The sequence below is a fragment of the Taudactylus pleione genome, unplaced genomic scaffold, assembly GCF_031769625.1.
Source record: "Taudactylus pleione unplaced genomic scaffold, aTauple2 ptg000296l, whole genome shotgun sequence".
Taxonomy (NCBI): Eukaryota; Metazoa; Chordata; class Amphibia; order Anura; family Myobatrachidae; genus Taudactylus; species Taudactylus pleione.
In genome coordinates this window covers 8468095-8474876 of record NW_028284698.1, presented here as the reverse complement: position 1 = coordinate 8474876, position 6782 = coordinate 8468095, and the positions used below count along the sequence as shown (strand labels likewise).

The following is a 6782-nucleotide window of genomic DNA, read 5'->3' as shown; positions in this document are numbered from 1 at the left end:
TATTGTCTGTAAATATCTACACAGACAAAGGAGAACTTTTTATAATTCTTTGAACAATAAAGAATATAAAATTAAGCACCATCTTAACTGCAATTCTACATCAGTTATTTATCTTTTAGAGTGCACATGCGGTCTCTAGTATGTAGGCAAAACTAAACGACCACTTAAATTGAGGATACAGGAACACATCCGGAATATTAAAAATAAGGTTGAGGGACACATGGTCTCAAGGCATTTCTTACAGCATCATAATTCCAATCCTGATGATCTAACTTTCAAGGCCATTGAACTCGTACAAACTGGAGAAAGAGGAGGAGATCTGGCGAATAAACTATCTAGACGAGAAATGTACTGGATTTTTGAACTCGACACCCTGACCCCACGAGGCTTCAATGACAGTTATGAGATAGCCCCTTTCTTGTGATCAATCTAGACGGTAATTCAAAGTCTCATAGTTATCTACAGTCATACCTCGTTATAAATGCCCGATCTCGTCTGATCTTGGAAGCTAAGCAACGTGTGGCCTGGCTAGTACCCAGATGGGGGACCTCTGGGGAATACCAGGTACTGTAGTCCCAGATTGAGACTGAAAAATATTCCGTCATGATCCGAACAATTTTTTTTTGGACCAAGAATGCCTCATGAAATTAATTCCACTTAACTATTAAGCTGCCAATGTAATGAATTTGAAGACTACTAGGACCAGAAGGATTAACTTATATCAACTACATGGATCAATTTGAAGGATTTGAATAAAGACCAATTATATGTCGGATTGTATTATAAAAACTTCCCTCTAGAGATCCCATTTTTGGATATGAAATATGCATACATATATTTATATTTTATTTATTTATTTATTTATTTATTTTTTTACATCAGATACTTATAAGTGTATCGATGGAAATATTAATTATTAGATCTCATGCATTTATCTCTTTTCTAACTTTTAGCAAATAGCAACATATGATATGCTATTATCTTGTCTTTCAATTAGTTATTTATTAATACTTCACTCATAAATTCTGTGCATTGGATAACACCTGTGATTAATCTAAAAACAACATCTTAGAAGTATATGGGAACACTGACTAATTTGTACCCATGAACATATTAACAAAATTACTTTTTGTATTATGTAGGTACCAATAGATGTTACACGTGAGTGATCTCCTGTGGAAATTGCATTTTCAATATCTTAATGCCGATACTGAATAGAGTACCAAGATGTCCGCCGTTTGAAACTTAATAAGGTGCAGCAACATGGCCGCTAACAATACAACAACATGTACACGTATGGGCGGAAGTGACGCGAGAAGCCATAACACAGCCGGGCGGAAACCACACAACGGACAGCAGATGATGATCCAGCACATACGAGCGGTGTAATGCGAGTGAATGGGCGGAAGTGACGCAAGAGGCTGCATCAAACAGGGCGGAAGTGAGGAAGTGGACATCACGTGACGACTAGGCTCATTCCGCATAAAACACCAAAAAAACTAGTTTCAGTATCTAAAATCACACACTGTGGAAGCAATCTACTTATATAAATGAACTTTACCTTAGCTATGTATTAGCCACGATGTTTGAATAACCTTTTTTAGTTTAAAAAAAAAAAAAACGGAAGTGGTCATAATTGTAAGCACCTCCCACCATCCTTATTGAAGGGGTATATATATCAGGTCCCAGACAGGAGAGGTACATCCCTTGAAGAAGTCCACCTTACGGATGAAACGCGTTGGAGACTCCTGGATCCAGCCTTACATGAACTTACCTAATTGCGATCCAGATAAGCTCTTATTCCTTATCCCTACCCCTTTTATTGTTTTTTATATGTGCTTTTTTTCACTTTTTAATTGTATTGTACTGCCCTATATATTAGGGTCAGCTGTTATTTGTAATAAATTACCCCTTTTTTATCTTATTTATATTTGTCATTTATACAAAATTATATGCACTTTATAATAATTCGCTACCACATTTATTTGTGTTTATTTGCACATATTTTCAGTCTTGCATATTTGCACATTATTTATTGATTTATTTTGCACTTTATCATAGTATTTATTAGCACATTGGTCGCTCTTTTATCAGTTTCACTTTCTCTATGTAAGTTTTTTAACAAATCACCATTGTTATCACATTACTGTAGAGCTGACACTTATACCATTAGGGAGTGCTTTTATCCTGGTTACCATATATTTATCTCCCTGCGATTTTATATGTATATATATAATTTTTAAGAAAAAGCAAATTGTGTTCTTCTTAGTTCACTTGGCGCTGTAGTCTACTATATTTACTTTGAATTCTTTGGTTATTGAATACAGCTGCCTTGTGTTAATATATATATTCATAGAAGAATTAACAGATATGTATAGAAATAATGAACGGTTGACAAGAAGGAGTGACTTTTGTCAAAAAAATGTTAATGAGTCTCATATCCCATTACAAGACAATGGCCCTCATTCAGACCCACTCGCAAGCGGGCGCACGTACGTTAGGCGTACGTACAAAAATATTTAAATTCAATGGCTCGCTCGTATTTTCGTTCGCATCTAAAATTCCTCCCTAAACTCTGACGACCCCTCCTCTAACTAACGAGCGTACGAAATAGCGAGCGTACATCCCCGAAATGGCTTGAAAGGAACGCACGCACAAGTATAAACAGGAAGTGGCCTTGTCAGATGTCGATTACCTGCTCCTTTATTCTGCCTACCTCCATCAATCGTATCATGCCAATCAATATATCAATTAGCTTAATTGTTTGTTTTTTTTCAACACAATGCAAGAAACTTTACTCTTGTCCGTGTTTGTGTTTACCCGCAGAATACGTACGGATGAAACATTCGCTTTTATTGTTCAAAAAACATGTGAACCACAATTAAACAATTGTTCTATTGCTGTGGATCCCCGCATATTTCCCTGGGTTCATTTCTTTATTTAAATTTGCTTACGCATGTCACTGCATCAAGCCTATCATAACTCTCCAGAGATTTCTGGCCCTGTCGAACACATGACTCATACACTAACCAATAAAATTGCTCCTGTTAATTTCCAAAATACATTAGCCAATCAGAAAATTTTTACACACTTTATCAAAAATGATTTTTAAGAAAAACACCATTGCCATCATGAGAGCCTCCGCATTCACCAGGCGCGAGCTGCTGGTGCTTACGGAGGTCATGGATCGCCGGATCACCAGCCAACCTCAACCCATCACCAACCGGCAGAAGCGCTCCGCGTATGCGGAGGCACGGTCCCGCCTGCGGTCCTTCGGCTCACGCCGCAACATCGGGCAGCTGGAGCGCAGGTGGTCCGACCTGCAACGGCGAACGCCCCGCTTGCTGGCATGCTTTCGCATGCAGATCCTGGAAAGTAAGTGTTATGTATTGTGGTTTTAATGTTTGTGTTTGTGGGGCAAACTGCGTGTGCATGTTTTCCTGTCTGTCCTATTTATTATTTGTACTCATATCTGCGTGTGCATGTTTTCCTGTCTGTCCTATTTATTATTTGTACTCATATCTGCGTGTGCATGTTTTCCTGTCTGTCCTATTTATTATTTGTACTCATATCTGCGTGTGCATGTTTTCCCTCTATTTCTGATTTATTCATTCTACTCCTATTTGGCTTATTTTTTGGGTTGTTTTTTTTTTTTAGTTTTGGTCCCCGGATTTGTCCATAAACTAACCGCAATTTCTTTGACATATTTTAGGGGGACAGCCAAGACTCCGCCGTCACCGTCCGTCCAGACGGCGTTCCCGGCCACTATCCCCAACCCCCAGCCAACACTCCACCCCAAATCTTTCCCCTATTCCCCACTCCTCCCCATCCTTCCCAGACCCTCTCCCGGAAATGTCGGGCCTCCTTCCCCTCCGTCCCACTTCCCCCTCTCCTCCACCCACCCCTCTTCCAATTACCCCCTCCCCGGAGTCCATCATAACTCCTCCGCATTCTTTGGGGAATGACGGATCCTCCGAGGAGGATCATGGAGGCATTTCCGGAGCTCCCGTTTTGGCTCCCGGTATGTTTTTATTTTGTTTTTTTTTAAAGCACAAACTGTTTGTATGTAATCATGTGTCGTGCCTTTCTTCGTGTTTTTGTGGCTTGACTTTTGGTGATTTTGCAGTTTGCCTTTACCTCTTCCTGGTGATTTCAACATACACATATCACACCTGTGGGAATTTGTACATAGGCCTTGTATTTTTGCCAGCACCCCCTTTTTTTTTTTTTTTTAGGTTTAGGAGTGATTTCGTTGTGTTTTTGTTTTTTTAATGTGGATTCCCTATTGTTGTATTAACCCACACACTTTTCTCACCCACAGAGGAACAGAGGCGTCGGCAAGAGGTGGCGGATTGTGTTGGCCAGATGCGCCAACATGTAATTGGCATTCTGGTGGCCCTCGACCGGCTGTCTGGCCTCCTTCGCCAGTAGTTTTTTTATTTTTGTTCACTTTTCAAAATAAATTTTTTCAGACAAATATATGTTCTGGCTCATTTTTTAAATCCAAAACCAAGATAGTTCATCATGACATAAGTAGACTGTTCCTGCAAGGATTTCCCTTTTTTAAAAGTTAGATTGTGTTTTGTCTTTGTATGTCAAACAGACACAAGAAACACATAACAGTAACAATGTCATTTCCCTTTTTGGGTGTAGTGTCAATTACATATTTCTACATTTTACAGGTTCCTAGTTGGTGCGCAAGCTGCTTAGGCCAATCTTACAAATCCCAAGGTTGGGCCAGGCTTCCTTTTGGTGTGGGTTGGGAAGCTGAAAACATATTTCAGTTTAGCTCAACTGGCGTCAGTACTGGATTACCCCTTAGTCAAATGTAACTTGTGTTAACCTGGTTACACTTGCTGTTAACGTCCCAAAAAAGGAAGACCATTTCACTCTCCAAACATTTATTCACAACATAACAGAGAAAACAAAGTGGTCACTGCCAAAAAAAGAACACAGTGATAAATTCAAATACAACACATACCAAGAAATAATTAAATAAAAACAAAAAATCAAGAACTGGTTGACGAAGGACCATGCCAACATGATTCCACAAACATGGCGTTGCGATATGGGTTCCAGAATATATGCCCAAAAGGACCAGATCCAGGTTTGGTAAGGGTAGCAGGAAGTAGTAAGCGTTGGAGTGCCAAAGATTATGTGAACAAACAGAAGATGGTGAGAAAAAAAACACAAAATTAGATGTTCGCAAACAAACACAAACACATTAGGTATAAACACTGTAGTTTTGTTACAACTTACCTAAAAAATCTGGCCACCACATCATCGCGTATGGCCCCCCCACATACTGACCTCCGACCAACCTCGGGGGAGCCATCCTCAGGTAAGGCATCCTCTGGCTGCATTGGGACACCACTCCTTATGGAAATGTTGTGAAATATCCCACACAGGACCACAATTTTAGACACCATATCCGGCACATACATGAGCTCGCCACCAGAGCGGTGGAGGCATCTGAATCGGCCATTTAAAAGGCCGATACAGCACTCCACCACTTGCCTGGTGGCTGTAAGTGCGGAATTATACGCACTTTGTGGCCCTGGTGTGGGAGCCAAATAAGGAGTGAGCAGCCAGGACATGCAAGGGTATCCACTGTCTCCTGTGAAAAAAAATAGACAACATCAGGAACACTGTGTATCAAGCTTAACATTGTTATGTACTAAAGGTCTCCACTTACCCAGAAGCCACGCATCACCAGCTTGTAGGTTGGTTAATTTCTGCCATATCCCTGATTGCCGGATGACGAAGGAGTCATGAGCACTTCCTGGTAATTTAGCATTCAGGGACAGGATCTGGAGGGAGGCATCACATACCACCATTACATTCAGGGAGTGATAGTGTTTACGGTTTCTAAATATTGCCTCCAGCCGTGCTGGAGGCTGAAGTGGTATGTGAGTACCATCCACAACCCCTATGATGTGTGGGAAGCCAGCTATTTGGTAAAAATTGGCCTTGGCCACACTAAGGGCACCCATATCCAAAGGCATTTTAATAAAATAATGGAGGTGCTTGAAAAGTGCCTCCATCACTGCCCTCAGGATCCGGGAAAAGGAGGATTGGGAGATGCCCGCCACTATTCCCACCGTTGTTTGAAACGATCCTGAGGCACAGAAATGTAACACCGCCATAAATTTGCTTCAGTGGTGGTATTGCTGTTGGACTGTCAATTTGCCGCTCAAGATCACTTTCTATTAATGAGAGAGTGTCTATGATGATTTTGGGAGGTAGACGGTAGCGTCTTAAAACCTCATCATCGGGCATTCCAAAAAGGGTGACACGTGTTCGAAATATCTGGGGCCTTGCATGCCTACGATGCCTACGCCTGGGACGAGTTTGAGGTTGGTCGTCTTCCGGGAGCAAGGCCAGAACAATTCGCCCCAGATCTACCTGAAATTCAAAGTTTACAATATAAGGCTTTTGAGTCACCCCAAAAGTAACATAAAACAACTTAGCTTTATGATACCATCCATAGCTGCTTACATGCTGGGGTATTGTCATGATACGTATAAACTAGGGGTGAGCGGGTTCGGATTTCTGAAATCCGAACCCCCCCGAGCCCACCCGATCCGAGTCCGATCTGAATCAGGCTCGACTTTTCCCGCCTGACTCGGATCTAAAATCGAGGCAAAACGTCATCATCCCGCCTTCCGAGTCTCGCGGGTTTTGGATCCTATATAAGGTACCCTCGTCGGCGCCATTTTCTCACTCGGCTGTGGACAGTGAAGAGGGAGGGTGGGAGTTAGGGCTGTGTAGTGTAGTGTAGT

General features: G+C 41.4%; 1 pseudogene; it reads left to right on the top strand.

The window, feature by feature from the left end:
- The first annotated feature begins 457 nt into the window (after positions 1–457).
- On the top strand, positions 458–576 carry LOC148511702 (5S ribosomal RNA; annotated as a pseudogene).
- Positions 577–6782: the final 6206 nt, after the last annotated feature.